Source organism: Theropithecus gelada, chromosome 19 (assembly GCF_003255815.1).
Source record: "Theropithecus gelada isolate Dixy chromosome 19, Tgel_1.0, whole genome shotgun sequence".
Lineage (NCBI taxonomy): Eukaryota > Metazoa > Chordata > Mammalia > Primates > Cercopithecidae > Theropithecus > Theropithecus gelada.
The window spans coordinates 11,654,605-11,672,800 of record NC_037687.1 but is presented as its reverse complement, the minus strand read 5'-3'; the positions used below and the strand labels follow the sequence as shown (position 1 = coordinate 11,672,800).

Sequence of the window (18,196 nt, the reverse complement as noted above, 5' to 3'; positions counted from 1 at the left end):
GAAAGATTTCCAGGTCGCAGTGGAGGTGGCAGCTGAGGGACCCGCAGTCAATGATACTGCAGCACCTTCAGGCCAGGCTGATGGGAGAGAGGGTGGAGAGCTGCAGCTGGATGTGGATAGGTGGAGGGAGCAGCCCTGGGTACTAGGCTCTGCTGCAGCGCGGCTCTAGGGCCTGGAGCCCGGGAGAGCAGAGATGGGGGCTCCCAGGACAGGAAACTCGGGGAGGAGAAAGTCGGGTGGCTTCCATGGTACGGGGGTGCTGTGGCAGGTGGTGTAGGCCTGTGGCTATCATAACTAAGCCCAAATGGGACTTGAAAACTTGGATTCTGTGGGAATTTATGAAGAAGAAGGCTCTGATGACAAAGAAGTCATCAGTGAGGAGAGGGATGAGGGTCACTGGCAAGCTCACTTCCTTATGGAAAGAAAAGTGAATGCTCAACTACTGCTGCAAAATGTGGTCAAAGGATGAGACTCTCACTGTCAGGGAATAGACTGCTGCAGAACTCAGAGACTGCAAAGACCTTCAAACAACAGCCTGGGAGAGCGGGTGCCATGGCTCCTGCCTGTAATCTCAACATTTTAGGAGGCAGGATCACTTGAAGCCCGAAGTTGAAGACCAGTGAAGTGAGACACTCGGATCTACATAAATTTATTTTTTAATTAGCCAGGAGAAGTGGTGTGTACCTATAGTCTCAGCTACTCAGGAGGCTGAGGCAGGAGGATCACTCGAGCCCCAAAGTTTGGGGCTTCTGTGAGCTATGATCAGGCTACTGCACTTCAGCAAGACACTGTCTCAAAAAAAAATAAAAATCAAAACCAAACAAACAAAAAATCATAAAAAGCCCACCAAACTCCCTGGGGAAACCCTGACCCCCTTGGATGGTCTAATTGTAAAACAGCAGGTGGTGATATTTCCTTATGGACTGGATCATTCTAGCCACGTAAGAGGCTTGGACTACTGAGGATTTCCCAGGTGGGATGACCTCCTTGCAATCAATGGAAAAGGCCCTGGTGAAACCATCCCTTTAAACTTTTATCAAATTCATCAGGGAGGAAGGGAGGAGAAAAATTTAAACCAAGCTTGTAGCACCTACAGCATTAAGCATTAGGTCAGCTTGTTCTCTGACCTTCCTCATATTTGTTTCATACCTAGTGTCCTAGAATCCCATTGTTGCGGTAAACTGAGGAACGGAAAGACCAATATGGAGTACAGGAGGATTTGTTTATATTTTAGGTACGCACCGGCCCAGACGATTCCTATCCAAAAAGCTGAGAATTGAACGAAGACAAAGCGGGGTTTTTATAAGCTGCCTTACAGATGCAAAACAAAAGCAGTTAATCATACAGCGACAGGCCATGTAGTCTATAGCATAATTTAAGGCCTTGCATAGCCAGTGTCCTTATACCTGCATTGAAAGAAAAACAAGCATTGGCTAAATACAGACATTTGTAAAACATAGTAATGCTTAAGAAGCCTTGGAAAAGAGTAACAGTGAAAGTATCTGTCTTTCTTTCTCTTTTTTTTTCCTTCAACCTTGCTCTGAACGGGAGGGGTGTCTGGAGCCCATTCCTTTGGCCTTGGCTATTTGGACAGTGTTATCTTCTGTCCTTGAAGTAAGCTGCTAGGCAGAGGAAAACTTGTGCTTTTCAACCCTTGCCTTGCCACACTCTGGGTCTTAGCTTTTACTTTTTTTGGAGTAACTAAATTCAGTACTTATTATTATTTTTAAATTTCTGCCTCACGATAGACCCTAAATGATAGTTCCTGTTAACTGCTCTATAGATAACAACTTGAACGTTAGATGTTTTCCCTTTGAAATATTTCTATTTCAGGCCGGGCGCGGTGGCTCAAGCCTGTAATCCCAGCACTTTGGGAGGCCGAGACGGGTGGATCACGAGGTCAGGAGATCGAGACCATCCTGGCTAACACGGTGAAACCCCGTCTCTACTACAAAATACAAAAAACTAGCCGGGCGAGGTGGCGGGCGCCTGTAGTCCCAGCTACTCGGGAGGCTGAGGCAGGAGAATGGCGTGAACCCGGGAGGCGGAGCTTGCAGTGAGCTGAGATCCGGCCACTGCACTCCAGCCTGGGCGACAGAGCGAGACTCCATCTCAAAAAAAAAAAAAAAAAAAAGAAATATTTCTATTTCAGGGTTGGGTGCATTTGTTCATGACTGTAATATCAGCACTTTGGGAGGCTGAGGTAGGGGGATCACTTGAGCCTGGGAGTTCCAGAACAGCCTGGGCAATATAGTGAAACTCCATCTGTACAAAAAATTTAAAAACAGCCAGGCATGGTGGCATGTGCCTTTATTCCAGCTACCTGGGAGGCTGAGGCAGGAGAATCCCTTGGGACTAGGAGTTTCTGCAGTGAGCTATGATCCCACCATTGCACTCCAGCCTGGGAAACGGAGTCATACTATGTCTCTTAAAGAAAAAAAAAGGAAAAAAGAAATCCAGACATTTGTTAGTCTTTGGATTATCGGAGAGCATTTATCTGACACTTAGTCCAATGTTTGAGACCAATATATAGATTTATAGAAAGGGGCACTTTGGGTTTGGGACACAGCTCTGCAGGAAGCTTTGGACACACTGACATGCTAGTATGGCAGGCACAAGCCTCAGGCACACCTTTAGAGGGTAGAGCTGTAAGTTGGGATGTTACAGCTGCTGCTGAGGGTAAAAATCGGCAACCACAGTGTGGTAAATCAGTCCCTTCAGGATTTTGGTTGTAATGATGACAAGGAGATGAAACCAGACACTCTTGAATTGAACAAGTTCTGGCAGTAAATAATGCTTTCCAGCAGGTGGAATCCTTAAGAAAGAACCTTTCTGTGACTGTGAGAATGGGACTACCATGCCTGGCGAATTTTTTGTATTTTTGGTAAAGACGCGGTTTCACCATCTTGTCCAGGCTGGTCTGGAACTCCTGAGTTCAGGTGATCCACCCCCTCAGCCTCGCAAAGTGCTGGGATTACAGGTGTGAGCCACCGTGCCCAGCTTCCCACTAAGTCTCTTTCATTTGGCCTGGCACAGTTTCCCATTCCTTAATCCCAGCACGTTGAGTGAATGAGATGGGTAGATTGCTTGAGCCTGAAAGTTTGGCCTATGACCACCTTGGGCAACATAGTGAGACCTAGTCTGTATTTTAATAAAGAGAAATATATATATATACACACACATACACACACATTTATATACATAAAACATGGTGAGTGTGGTGGCTCACGCCTGTAATCCAAGAACTTTGGGAGGCCAGTGAGTGGATCACCTGCTGTCAAGAGTTCAAGACCAGCCTGGCCAACATGGTGAAACCTTGTCTCTAACTAACAATACAAAAATTATCCGGACATGGTGGCGCATACCTGTAATCCTGATTATTCTGGAAGCTGAGGCAGTAGAATCACTTGAACCCAGGAGGCAGAAGTTGCAGTGAGCCGAGATCACGTCATTGCGCTCCAGCCTGGGCAACAGAGCACAAACTCCATCTCAGGAAGGGAAAAAAAAAAAAGGTGAAAGTTCCCTTTTTGTCCCTAGTTATTATGGGCTATCACTACTATCACCAGTAGTTGCCTATGAAGCACACCTATTCTCACAATGGGTCCAAGAGGAAAAGTAGATTTGGAGACTGTGGGGAAAAGAAAGAAAGATCAGACAGTTACTGTGTCTATATAGAAAGAAGTAGACATAAGAGACTCCATTTTGTTCTGTATTTGAGATGCTGTTAATCTGTGACCCTACCCCCAACCTTGTCCTTGCAAGAGACATGTGCTGTGGTGACTCAAGGTTTAATGGATTTTGGGCTGTGCAGGATGTGCCTTTGTTAAACAAGTGCCTGAAGGCAGCTTGCTGGTTAAAAGTCATCACCATTCTCTTAATCTCAAGTACCCAGGGACACGTACACTACCAAAGGTCGCAGGGACCTCTGCCTAGGAAAGCTAGGTATTGTCCAAGGTTTCTCCCCATGTGATAGTCTGAAATATGGCCTCGTGGGAAGGGAAAGACCTGATCGTCCCTCAGCCTGACACCCGTGAAAGGATCTGTGCTTGAGGAGGACTAGTACTAGAGGAAAGAAGGCCTTTTGGCGGTTGTTGACAGTTGAGATAGAGAAAACATCTGTCTCCTGCCCGTCCCTGGGCAATGGAACACCTCAGTGTAAAACCTGATTGTATGCTCTGTTTACTGAGAAAGGAGAAAACCGCCTTATGGCAAAAAGTGGGACTTGCTGGCGCAATGCTGCTAAAAGGTTTATGGAGATGTTTGCATATGCATATCAAGGCACAGCATTTTCCTTTAAACTTATTCATGTAACAGAGATTTTTATTCATATGTCTTACTGCTGATTTTCTCCCTACAACGATCCTATTATCCTGCCTCTCCCTTATCTTTAAGATGGTAAAGATAATTATCAATAAATACTAGGGAACTCAGAGACCGGTGCCGGCATAGGTCCTCTGTATGCTGAGCCCCGGTCCCCTGGGCCCACTTTTTCTTTCTCTATACTTTGTCTCTGTGTCTCATTTCTTTTCTCAAGTCTCTCGTTCCACCTAACGAGAAATGCTCACAGGTGTGGAGGGGTAGGCCACCCCTTCATCTGGTGCCCAACGTGGGAGCTTTTCTCTAAGGTGAAGGTACGCTGGAGCGTGGTCATTGAGGACAAGTCGACGAGTGACTCCCGAGTACGTCTACAGTCAGCCTTGCGGTAAGCTTGTGCGCTCCGAAGAACCTAGGGTAACAATGGGGCAAACTAAAAGTAAATATGCCTCTTATTGCAGCTTTATTAAAATTCTCTTAAAAAGAGGGGGAGTTAAAGTGTCTACCAAAAATCTAATTACGCTATTTCAAACAATAGAACAGTTTTGTCCATGGTTTCCGGAACAGGAAACTTTAGATCTAAAAGACTGGGAAAAAAATTGGCAAAGAATCAAAACAAGCAAGTAGGGAAGGTAAAATCATCCCACTCACAGTATGGAATGATTGGGTCATTATTAAAGTAGCTTTAGAACGGTTTCAAACAGGAGAAGATAGCGTTTCAGTTTCTGATGTCCCTAAAAGCAGTGCAGTAGATTGTGAAAAAGAGGCAGGGATAGAATCCCGGAAAGGAAAGGAAAGTTCACACTGTAAATGTGTAGCAGAGCCGGTAACGGCTCGGTCAACGCAAAATGTTGATGATAATCAACTACAGGAGGTGATATATCCTGAAACGTTAAAATTAGAGGAAAAAGGTCCAGAATTAGCAGAGCCATCAGAGTCTAAACCACGATGGCCAACTCCTCTTACAGCACCTCAGATGCCTGTAACTTTACAACCTCAAATGTAGGTTAAACAAGTACAAACTCCAAAAGAAGATCAAATAGAAAAAGATAGAGTCTCTGGCATGGCAATGCCAATCCAAATACAGTGTCCACAATATCAGCCGGTAGAAAATAAGACCCAGCCGCCAGTAGCCTATCAATACTGGCCGCCAGCCGAACTGCAGTATTGGCAGCCCCCAGAAAATCGGTCTGGACAGCCAGGAACATTTCCAGCACCACAGGGCAGGGCACCATATCCTCAGCCGCCTACCGTAAGACTTAATCCTACAGCGCCGCCTAGTACACAGGGTAGTGCATTACATAAAATTATTGATAAGGCAAGAAAACAAGGAGATATTGAGGCGTGACAATTCCCAGTAATATTAGAAGCAAGACCACCTGGAGAAGGGGCCCAAGAGGGAGAGCCTCCCGTAGCTGAAGCCAGATATAAGTCTTTTTCTATAAACATGCTAAAAGAAATGAAAGAGGGAGTAAAACAGTATGGACCCAACTCTCCTTACATGAGAACATTATTAGATTCCATTGCTCACGGACATAGACTCGTTCCTTATGATTGGGAGATTCTGGCAAAATCCTCACTCTCACCCTCTCAACTTTTACAATTTAAGACTTGGTGGATTGATGGGGCACAAGTACAGGTCCGAAGAAATAGGACTGCCAATCCTCCTATTAACATAGATGCAGATCAACTATTGGGAATAGGTCAGAATTGGAGCACTGTTAACCAATGAGTAATAATGCCAAATGAGGCCACTGAGCAAATTAGGGCTATCTGCCTTAGGGCCTGGGAGAAAATCCAAGACCCAGGAAGTGCCTGCCCCTCCTTTAATACAGTAAGACAAGGCTCTAAAGAGCCCTACCCTGATTTTGTAGCAAGACTTCAAGATGCTGCTCAAAAGTCAATTACTGATGAGAATGCCTGTAAGGTCATAGTGGAGTTGATGGCATATGAAAACGCCAATCCTGACTGCCAATCAGCCATTAAGCCATTAAAAGGAAGGGTCCTGGCAGGATCAGATGTAATCCCAGAGTACATTAAAGCCTGCGATGGAATTGGAGGAGCTATGCATAAAGCTATGCTTATGGCTCAAGCAATCACAGGAGTTGCTTTAGGAGGACAAATTAGAACATTTGGGGGAAAATGTTATAACTGTGGTCAAATTGGTCATCTAAAAAAGAATTGCCTAGTCTCAAATAAACAAAATGTAACTACTCAAGCTACTACAAGAACAGATAAAGAGCCACCTGGCCTATGTCCAAGATGTAAAAAGGGAAAACATTGGGGTAATCAATGTCGTTCTAAATTTGATAAAAATGGGCAACCACTGTCGGGAAACGAGAGGAAGGGCCAGCCTCAGGCCCCGCAACAAACTGGGGCATTCCAAATTCAGCCCTTTGTTCCTCAGGGTTTTCAGGAACAACAACCCCCACTGTCACAAGTGTCTCAGGGAATAAGCCAGTTACCACAATACAGCAGTTATCCCCCGCCACAAGCGGCAGTGCAGCAGTAGATTTATGCACCATACAAGCAGTCTCTCTGCTTCCAGGGGAGCCTCCACGAAAAATCCCCACAGGGGTATATGGCCCATTGCCTGAGGGGACTGTAGGACTAATCTTAGGAATATCAAGTTTAAATCTAAAGGGAGTTCAAATTCATACTGGTGTGGTTGATTCAGACTATAAAGGCGAAATTCAATTGGTTATTAGTTCCTCAATTCCTTGGAGTGACAGTCCAGGAGACAGGATTGCCCAATTATTACTCCTACCTTATATTAAAGTTGGAAGCAGTGAGATAAAAAGAACAGGAGGGTTCAGAAGCACTGATCCGGCAGGAAAGGCTGCATATTGGGTAAGTCAGGTCTCTGAGAGCAAACCTGTGTGTAAGGCCATTATTCAAGGAAAACAGTTTGAAGTGTTGGTAGACACTGGAGCAGATATCTCTGTCATTGCTTTAAACCAGTGGCCAAAAAATTGGCCTAAACAAAAGGCTGTTACAAGACTTGTTGGCATAGGCACAGCTTCAGAAGTGTATGAAAGTACAATGATTTTACATTGTTTAGGGCCAGATAATCAAGAAAGTACTGTTCAGCCAATGATTACTTCAGTTCCTGTTAATCTATGGGGTCGAGATTTATTACAACAATGGGGTGCGGAAATCATTATGCCCGCTCCATTATACAGCCCCACGAGTCAAAAAATCATGACTAAGATGGGATATATACCAGGAAAGGGACTAGGAAGAAATGAAAATGGCATTAAAGTCCCAATTGAGACTGAGAAAAATCAAGAAAGAAAAGGAATAGTGTATCCTTTTTAGGGGCGGCCATTGTAGAGCCTCCTAAACCCATTCCATTAACTTGGAAAACAGAAAAACTGGTATGGGTAAATCAGTGGCCGCTACTGAAACAAAAACTGGAGGCTTTATATTTATTAGCAAAGGAACAATTAGAAAAGGGACACATTGAGCCTTCATTCTCACCCTGGAATTCTCCTGTATTTGTAATTCAGAAAAAATCAGGCAAATGGCATATGTTAATGGACTTAAGAGTCCCTAAATGCCATAATTCAACCCATGGGGCCTCTTCAACCCGGACTGCCCTCTCCAGCCATGATCCCAAAAGACTGGCCTTTAATTATAATTGATCTAAAGGACTGCTTTTTTACCATTCCTCTGGCAGAGCAAGATTGTGAAAAATTTGCCTTTACTATACTAGCCATAAATAATAAAGAACCAGCCACCAGGTTTCAGTGGAAAGTGCTACCTCAGGGAATGCTTAATAGTCCAACTATTGGCTGGGCGCGGTGGCTCAAGCCTGTAATCCCAGCACTTTGGGAGGCCGAGATGGGCGGATCACGAGGTCAGGAGATCGAGACCATCCTGGCTAACACGGTGAAACCCCATCTCTGCTAAAAAAATACAAAAAACTAGCCAGGCGAGGTGGCGGGCGCCTGTAGTCCCAGCTACTCGGGAGGCTGAGGCAGGAGAATGACGTAAACCCGGGAGGCGGAGCTTGCAGTGAGCTGAGATCCGGCCACTGCACTCCAGCCTGGGTGACAGAGCAAGACTCCGTCTCAAAAAAAAAAAAGAAAAAGTCCAACTATTTGTCAAACTTTCATAGGTCAAGTCCTTCAACCAGTTAGAGACAAATTTTCCGATTGTTATATCATTCACTATATTGATGATATTTTATGTGCTGCAGAAACAAGAGACAAATGAATTGACTGTTACACATTTCTGCAAGCAGAGGTTGCCAACGCAGGACTAACAATAGCATCTGATAAGATCCAAACCTCTGCTCCTTTTCATTATTTAGGGATGCAGATAGAAAATAGAAAAATTAAGCCACAAAAAATAGAAATAAGAAAAGACACATTAAAAACATTAAATGACTTTCAGAGATTGTTAGGTGTTATTAATTGGATTCGGCCAGCGCTAGGCATTCCTACTTATGCCATGTCAAATTTGTTCTCTATCCTAAGAGGAGATCCAGACTTAAATAGTAAAAGAATATTAACCCCAGAGGCAACAAAAGAAATTAAATTAGTAGAAGAAAAAATTCAGTCAGTGCAAATAAGTAGAATAGATCCCTTAGCCCCACTCCAACTTTTGATTTTTGCCACTGCACATTCTCCAACAGGCGTCATTATTCAAAACACTGATCTTGTGGAGTGGTCATTCCTTCCTCACAGTACAATTAAGACTTTTACATTGTACTTGGATCACATAGCTACATTAATTGGTCAGACAAGATTACGAATAATAAAATTGTGTGGTAATGACCCAGACAAAATAGTTGTTCCTTTAACCAAGGAACAAGTTAGACAAGCCTTTATCAATTCTGGTGCATGGCAGATTGGTCCTGCTGATTTTGTGGGAATTATTCATAATCATTACCCAAAAACAAAAATCTTCCACTTTTTAAAATTGACTACTTGGATTTTGCCTAAAATTACCAGACATGAACCTTTAGAAAATGCTCTGACAGTATTTACTGATGGTTCCAGCAATGGAAAAGCGGCTTACACAGGGCCAAAAGAGCGAGTAATCAAAACTCAATATCAATCGGCTCAAAGGGCAGAGTTGGTTGCAGTCATTACAGTGTTACAAGATTTTAATCAACCTGTTAATATTATATCAGCTTCTGCATATGTAGTACAGGCTACAAGGGATGTTGAAACAGCTCTAATTAAATATAGCATGGATGATCAGTTAAACCAGCTGTTCAATTTATTACAACAAATTGTAAGAAAAAGGAATTTTCCATTTTATATTACTCATATTCGAGCACACACTAATTTACCAGGACCTTTAACTAAAGCAAATGAACAAGCTGACTTACTGGTATCCTCTGCATTCATAAAAGCACGAGAACTTCATGCTTTCACTCATGTAAATGCAGCAGGGTTAAAAAACAAATTTAATGTCACATGGAAATAGGCAAAAGATATTGTAAAACATTGCACCCAGTGTCAAGTCCTACACCTGCCTGCTCAAGAGGCAGGAGTTAATCCCAGAGGTCTGTGTCCTAATGCATTATGGCAAATGGATGTTACCCATGTACCTTCATTTGGAAAATTATCATATGTTCATGTAACAGTTGATACTTATTCACATTTCATATGGGCAACATGCCAGACAGGAGAAAGTACTTCCCATGTTAAAAAACATTAATTATCTTGTTTTGCTGTAATGGGAGTTCCAGAAAAAATTAAAACTCACAATGGACCAGGTTATTGTAGTAAAGCTTTCCAAAAATTCTTAAATCAGTGGAAAATTACACATACAACAGGAATTCCTTATAATTCCCAAGGACAGGCCATAGTTGAAAGAACTAATAGAACACTCAAAACTCAGTTAGTTAAACAAAAAGAAGGGGGAGACAGTAAGGAGTGTACCACTCCTCAGATGCAGCTTAATCTAGCACTCTATACTTTAAATTTTTTAAACATTTATAGCAATCAGACTACTACTTCTGCAGAACAACATCTTACTGGTAAAAAGAACAGTCCACATGAAGGAAAACTGATTGGTGGAAAGACAACAAAAATAAGACATGGGAAACAGGGAAGGTGATAACCTGGGGAAGAGGTTTTGCTTGTGTTTCACCAGGAGAAAATCAGCTTCCTGTTTGGATACCCACTAGACATTTGAAGTTCTACAATGAACCCATCGGAGATGCAAAGAAAAGCGCCTCCACGGAGATGGAAACACTGCAATCGAGCACCATTGACTCACATGATGAACCAAGTGATGATATCAGAAGAACAGATGAAGTCACCACGCACCAAGAAGGCGGAGCTGCCAACCTGGGCACGGTTAAAGAAGCTGACACTGTTAGCTGGAAGAAGCCTAGCTAGCACAAAGGTGACACAAACCCCAGAAAAAATGCTGCTTGCAGCTTTAATGATTGTATCAACGGTGGTAAGTCTCCCCATGCCTGCAGGAGCAGCTGCAGCTGATTATACCTACTGGGCCTATGTGCCTTTCCCGCCCTTAATTCAGGCAGTCACGTGGATGGATAATCCTATTGAAGTATATGTTAATAATAGAGTGTGGGTACCTGGTCCCACAGATGATCGTTGCCCTGCCAAACCGGAGGAAGGAATGATGATAAATATTTCCATCGGGTATCATTATCCTCCTATTTGCCTAGGGAGAGCACCAGGATGTTTAATGCCTGCTATTCAAAATTGGTTAGTAGAAGTACCGACTCTCAGTCCCACCAGCAAATTTACTTATCACATGGTAAGCGGAATGTCACTCAAACCACAGGTAAACTATTTACAAGACTTTTCTTATCAAAGATCATTAAAATTTAGGCCAAAAGGGAAACCTTGCCCCAAGGAGATTTCCAAAGAATCAAAAGATTTAGTTTGGGAAGAATGTGTGGCCGATAGTGCAGTGATATTACAGAACAATACATTCGGAACTGTTATAGATTGGGCACCTCGAGGTCAATTCCACCACAATTGCACAGGACAAACTCAATTTGGTCCCAGTGCACTAGTGAGTCCAACTGTTTTTTTTAATTTTTTTTTTTTTTGAGAAGGAGTCTCGCTCTGTCACCCAGCCTGGAGTGCAGTGGCCGGATCTCAGCTCACTGCAAGCTCCGCCTCCCGGGTTCACGCCATTCTCCTGCCTCAGCCTCCCGAGTAGCTGGGACTACAGGCATCCGCCACCTCGCCCGGCTAGTTTTTTGTATTTTTTAGTAGAGACGGGGTTTCACCATGTTAGCCAGGATGGTCTCGATCTCCTGACCTCGTGATCCGCCTGTCTCAGCCTCCCAAAGTGCTGGGATTACAGGCTTGAGCCACCGCGCCCGGCCTGAGTCCAACTGTTGATAGTGACTTAACAGAAAGTTTAGACGAACATAAGCACAAAAAATTACAGTCTTTCTACCCTTGGATATGGGGAGAAAAGGGAATCTCTACTCCAAGACCAAAAATAATAAGTCCTGCTTTTGGTCCTGAACATCCAGAATTATGGAGGCTTACTGTAGCTTCATACCGCCTTAGAATTTGGTCTGGAAATCAAATTATAGAAACAAGAGATTGTAAGCCATTTTACTCTATCAACCTAAATTCCAGTCTAACAGTTCCTTTACAAAGTTGTAGGCCGGGCGCGGTGGCTCAAGCCTGTAATCCCAGCACTTTGGGAGGCCGAGACGGGCGGATCACGAGGTCAGGAGATCGAGACCATCCTGGCGAACACGGTGAAACCCCGTCTCTACTAAAAAATACAAAAAACTAGCCGGGCGAGGTGGCGGGCGCCTGTGGCCCCAGCTACTCGGGAGGCTGAGGCAGGAGAATGGCGTGAACCCGGGAGGCAGAGCTTGCAGTGAGCCGAGATCGCGCCACTGCACTCCATCCAGCCTGGGAGACAGAGCCAGACTCCGTCTCAAAAAAAAAAAAAAAAAAAAAAAAAANCCCTTATATGTTAGTCATAGGAAATATAGTTATTAAACCAGACTCCCAAACTATAACTTGTGAAAATTGCAGATTGTTTACAAAACAAGACAAAAACAAGAAGAGCATCGTCAATAAGATCAAAAGATAGGCTGGGCATAGTAGCTCATGCCTGTAATCTCAGCACTTTGGGAGGCTGAGGCAGGTGGATCACCTGAGGTCAGGAGTTCGAGACCAGCCTGGACAACGTGGTGAAACCGTCTCTACTAAAAATACAAAAATTAAGTGGGTGTGGTTGCGGGCGCCTGTAATCCCAGCTACTCAGGAGGCTGAGGTAGGAGAATTGCTTGAGCCCAGTAGACAAAGGTTGCAGTAAGCCAATATACCGCCACTGCACTCCAGCCTGGGCAACAGAGCAAGACTCCATCTTAAAAAAAAAAAAAAAACCAAAAGATAGACTTGAACCAACTCAAGTGCCATTAAGTAGTGGAATGAGCGAGTCAATTATGTGACCCACAACTTCACAGAGCAGCAAGTTTGCAACAGGCTCAAGCAAAAAAAACCCAGAAATACACCCTCTCAGCATAATATTAATGGTGTATTAATGGTAATATTATGTTACTAAAAATTCAAAAGTGGCAAAATTCTGCTTTGTGACAAAGAGATGACAAAGCTACAAAGAACAATAAAAAGAGTCAAAACTTTGATCACCTTTGCGTATCAAAAATAAGTGAAACCAGCGGGCATGGTGGCTCACGCCTATAATCCCCGCACTTTGGGAAGCCAAGGCAGGCGGATCACGAGGTCAGGAGATCGAGACCATCCTGGTTAACACGGTGAAACCCCGTCTCTACTAAAAACTTCAAAAAATTAGCTGGGAGCGGTGGTGGGCACCTGTAGTCCCAGATACTCAGGAGGCTGAGGCAGGAGAATGGCGTGAACTCGGGAGGCGGAGCTTGCAGTGAGCTGAGATCCAGCCACTGCACTCCAGCCTGGGTGACAGAGCGAGACTCCGTCTCAAAAAATAAATAAATAAATAAATAAATAAGTGAAACCAAGGAAACACACCAGAACTGCCCAAGGCCTATTTATTTTTTGGGGTGGTATGTCTCTGAGTATTCACATTGTTATTATTTTGACTCTGCATAAAACAGCTTATTTGAAGAACTCGATTTCCTTCTTCAAACATTATCAAACCGTTCACTAAGGTTCCAACCAGCTAATTAAAATCCTAACACCCAAATCACAGAATAAAATTCTTATATGTGGCCAGGTGCAGTGGCTCACGCCTGTAATCCCAGAACTTTGGGAGGCTGAGGCAGGTGGATTACTTGAGGTCAGTACTTTGAGACCAGTCTGGTCAACATGGTGAAAACTGGTCGTAACTAAAAATACAAAAAAAAAAAAAAAAGCAGGGTGTGGTGACATGTGCCAGTAGTCCCGGCTACCCAGGAGGCTGAGCCAGGAGAATCTCTTCAACCTGGGAGGCAGAGGTTGCAGTGAGCCAAGATTGTGCCACTGATCCAGCCTTGGCCATAGAGTGAGATTCTGTCTGAAAAATACACAAACAAACAAATAAATTCTCAAATGCATGGAAAAAGAGCAATTCCATGGCAGCAAGATTCTATAAAAAACCAAAAAGGAGGCAACTCAGGTAGGCAGCCTGCCTCACCCACAGCTCATAAGGAAACCCACACTCCAATAGTTACACATTTTCAAGTTTAGGAACCACTTGGACCGTGGAGACAGAGGCCAGGCTGGCCCACTCCTAGGTAGTGTGTGAGGGAAATGTGAGCAGCCAGAAAATTACTTCTGGGACTTCCACACACACCCTGCTGTCCCCTCCCCACAGTGTGGACACACAGTCCTTCCACCAGGGTCTCAATGCCCACCAAAGACCACGCACTTACTGAGTCAGTGGAAGGTTCTGACCTATGTTGTCTTTTTGTCTGACACCAAATGTGTGGTGCTTGCTGAACACCAACCAATTCTCCAGCACTAAGCAGTTATGTAACCATTCAATTTAGAAACCACCCAGAGTTAGCAGAGACCCCACGAGGTCCTGGCTCACCCAACACAGCCCCACTCGACAGAGGCAAGTCAAAGCCCCAGTGGCCACCTGTACTTCTCAGCAACTGCATCTAGACCTGGGTCCTGTACAACACCTTCCTAAAGTTCCATAATTTGATAGAACTACCTATAGTTCTCTTACATTTACCCACTTACTATGAAGGATACCACTCAGGACCAGTCCAATCAAAGACATGGATAGAAAAAGAGTAAGGGATGTGGAAAGGATATGGGGGTGGGTGGGTCATCCTGAAAATGGCTGTGATTCATGAAATTCCCCATCCTTTGTGTTGTGCAAGAGCACCTTACTCCAATGAAACACCCTTCCGGGCCGGGCGCAGTGGCTCAAGCCTGTAATCCCAGCACTTTGGGAGGCCGAGACGGGCGGATCATGAGGTCAGGAGATCGAGACCACCCTGACTAACACGGTGAAACCCCGTCTCTACCAAAAAAATACAAAAAAAATTAGCCGGGCGAGGTGGCGGGCGCCTGTACTCCCAGCTACTTGGGAGGCTGAGGCAGGAGAATGGTGTGAACCCAGGAGGCGGGGCTTGCAGTGAGCTGAGATCCGGCCACTGCACTCCAGTCTGGGCAACAGAGCCAGACTCCGTCTCAAAAAAAAAAAAAAAAAGAAACACCCTTCCCATTATGACTTAGATGATGTCACGTTTGTTACCTATGACAAACCAGACACAGACTAGAAATTCCAGTATTTACCTCACAAACCATTAGTTGAATAGTTTTCTCTTTAGTGATCAGTCAAAATGAAACATCTATTAACCAAAGCATGCTTCAGTTTCTCTCCTTCCTCCAGGTCCCTGAACTTTTTTCTTTTTTTGAGACAGTCTTGTTCTGTAGCCCAGGCTGGAGTGCAGTACCATGATCTTGGCTCACTGCAACTTCTGCCTCCCTGGTTCAAGTGATTCTCAAGCCTCAGTCTCTGGAGTAGTTGGTGTTACAGGTGTGTGCCACCATGCCCAGCTAATTTTTATTTTTCATAGAGATGGTGATTCACCATGCTGGCCAGGGTGGCCTTGAACTCCTGACCTCAAGTGATCTGCCCACCTCAGCCTCCCAAAAGTGCTGGGATTACAGATATGAGCCATCATGCCCAGTGGCCCCTGAATTTTTGACTGACCTCTTCTAAGCCTATATACAAGCACATTTTATGTATTTATTTAATATTTTTATTTTTACTTACAAGTTCAGTACCTAGACTTTTCTGTTATGACCTATTTTAATGGCAAGCTGACTTCGACATCTAGAATTAAGTTATTTCTTACCTAAACCCACATTTGTTTCACTAGAAATGTCTAGGAAAAGCCCCATGACAAAACTGTCACTTGTGGAGGGCATCACTGACTACTGCATCTGCCTGTGGATCCCTAGCTTTCCAGGGCTCTGAGGTTCTCTCAGTATAAAGGGTTTCTCCCATGGTCAACATGAGTAGCTGGTACACCTGCAGTGGGGGCACCATGGGAAGAACCAAGTGAGCTTTTTTTCTTTTTTGGAGACAGAGCCTTGCTCTGTCACCCAGGCTGAAGTGCAACGTCATGATCTCAGCACACTGCAACCTCCGCCTTGCAAGTTTAAGCTATTCTTGTGCCTCAGTCTCCCAAATGGCTGGGATTACAGGCATGAGCCACTATACCTGGTTACTTTTTGTATTTTTAGTAGAGATGGAGTTTTGCCATGTTGGCCTGGTTAATCTCGAACTCCCAACCTCAGATGATGCACCCACCTCGGCCTCCCAAAGTGCTGGGATTACAGGTGTGAGTCACCCCGCCTGGTGTGAGCTTTCAGTGATCACTCTGTGTAGGATCATGACTCAAACAGGCACCAATGTCGCTGACTTCCAAAATTAGTGGCCTTCCTAGCATATGAAGATCCTTTGGGACTGTGCTCCAGTGTCCTCTTTGGGGTGCTCCTTGGGCTCTTTGTGAAACATCAAGACACCCCTATATCTAGGCCAATGTCAGGCTCTCCAGTGTGTCCTGTTCATCACCCTTACCCTGCACTTTCATTGTCACTGTCATTGGCCATTCCAACACTGTGCTTGCATCCTGTGGAAAGTCACATTTGCGATCAAATGAATTGTGTTGTTTCTACTCTTTGGTGAAAAGTATCAGGGTGTATTTGGCCTTCAAGGGAGAAGGATGAGGCAGGGGTTGGATTCAGGTGCACCCAACTCTTTTTTTTTTTTTTTTCTATCGACTAGGCTGGAGACTGCAATGGTGTGATCTCAGTTCACTGTTATCTTTGTCTCCGGGTTCAAGCCATTCTCCTGCCTCAACATCCTTATTAGCTGGGATGACAGGCACACACCACGATGCCCAGCTAATTTTTGTATTTTTAGTAGAGACAGGGTTTCACCATGTTGGCCAGGCTTGTCTTGAACTCCTGACCTCAAGTGATCCACCCGCTTTGGACTAGCAAAGTGCTGGGATTACAGGTGTGAGCCACCATTCCTGGTCAGGTTTCACTGCCTTGTCTTCCCTGCTCTGAGTTACTTTGTGTGATCTGACAATCAATGATTCCACCCTTCACTGATGTGGATGCATTATCTGGGACTGGGTATGTCACCTCCACACACAGACAGGGTTTGGTCAGTGATTGATGCTGCATCCTGTGGTGCCTGGATTTTGATCTTAGGGAGTTTTAAATAAGTGTTTCTGAAGAGCAGCTTCATTGGCACCTTAAAGGAAGTGACTGAATCGGTCTATGCCATTGCATAATATATAAAAGAAACTTTTCCATGTTGCTGTTAACTTTACACTGCTGACACAAGCAGGCTGTTGACAAGTTAGCATCAACAGCACATTACCAGAGAAAGACAGACTTGTATTTAGACAATTTATACAAATTTATTAGCCTCCTATGACTCAGTAAAGCAATTTGAAAAAACATAGCTTTATAAGGCATAAATGAATTCATGTTTTAACTAAGGTACTTTCTGATAAACAGTGCCCATACATTTTAGGAAATATTTTAGTCTTTAGAGCATAAGTAAGGCAAAAACAGGTCCAGGAGTCTACAGATGACCTCCCCTCACCACAAGGCCAAGTCTTTTTTTTTGTTTTTTTGAGACACAGTTTTGCTCTTGTTGCCCAGCCTGGAGTGCAACAGTGTGACCTCAGTTCACTGCAACCTCTGCCTCCTGTATGCATGTGGTTCTCCTGTGTCAGCCTCCTGAAGAGCTAGGATTACAGGAGCATGCCACCACGCCTTGCTAATTTTTGTATTTTTAGTAGAGATGGGGTTGGATCATATTGGTCAGAATGGTCTTGAACTCCTGACCTCAGCCTCCCAAAGTGCTGGGATTACAGGCATGAGCCACCATGCCCAGCCAAGGCCAAGTCTTTTACTATTGGAGAGACATGATGCTCCTCAGTGACCATGATGGATCAGGACAAAAACAAGGGCATTTTGAAACTATATTTCTAAGGAAATAATGTATTTAATTAATATTTATTTTTACTTACAAGTTCAGTACCTAGACCTTTTTGTTATGACCTATTTTAATGACAAGCTGACTTCAAGGTTTAGAATTAAAAGTTATTTCTGGGCCGGGCGCGGTGGCTCAAGCCTGTAATCCCAGCACTTTGGGAGGCCGAGACGGGCGGATCACGAGGTCAGGAGATCGCGACCATCCTGGCGAACACCGTGAAACCCCGTCTCTACTAAAAAATACAAAAAACTAGCCGGGCGAGGTGGCTGGCGCCTGTAGTCCCAGCTACTCGGGAGGCTGAGGCAGGAGAACGGCGTGAACCCGGAAGGCGGAGCTTGCAGTGAGCTGAGATCCGGCCACTGCACTCCAGCCCTGGCGACAGAGCGAGACTCCGTCTCAAAAAAAAAAAAAAAACAAAAAAAAAAAAAAAAAAAAAAAAAAAATAAAAAAAAAAAAA

At 44.3% G+C, this 18,196-nt stretch overlaps 1 protein-coding gene across 1 annotated transcript in view; it reads right to left on the bottom strand.

Annotated features, from left to right (window-relative positions):
* Nucleotides 1-18,196, bottom strand: part of LOC112611850 (zinc finger protein 136) — a 520,810-nt gene that overhangs the window by 235,719 nt on the left and 266,895 nt on the right. The gene's annotated exons all lie outside the window — the stretch shown is intronic.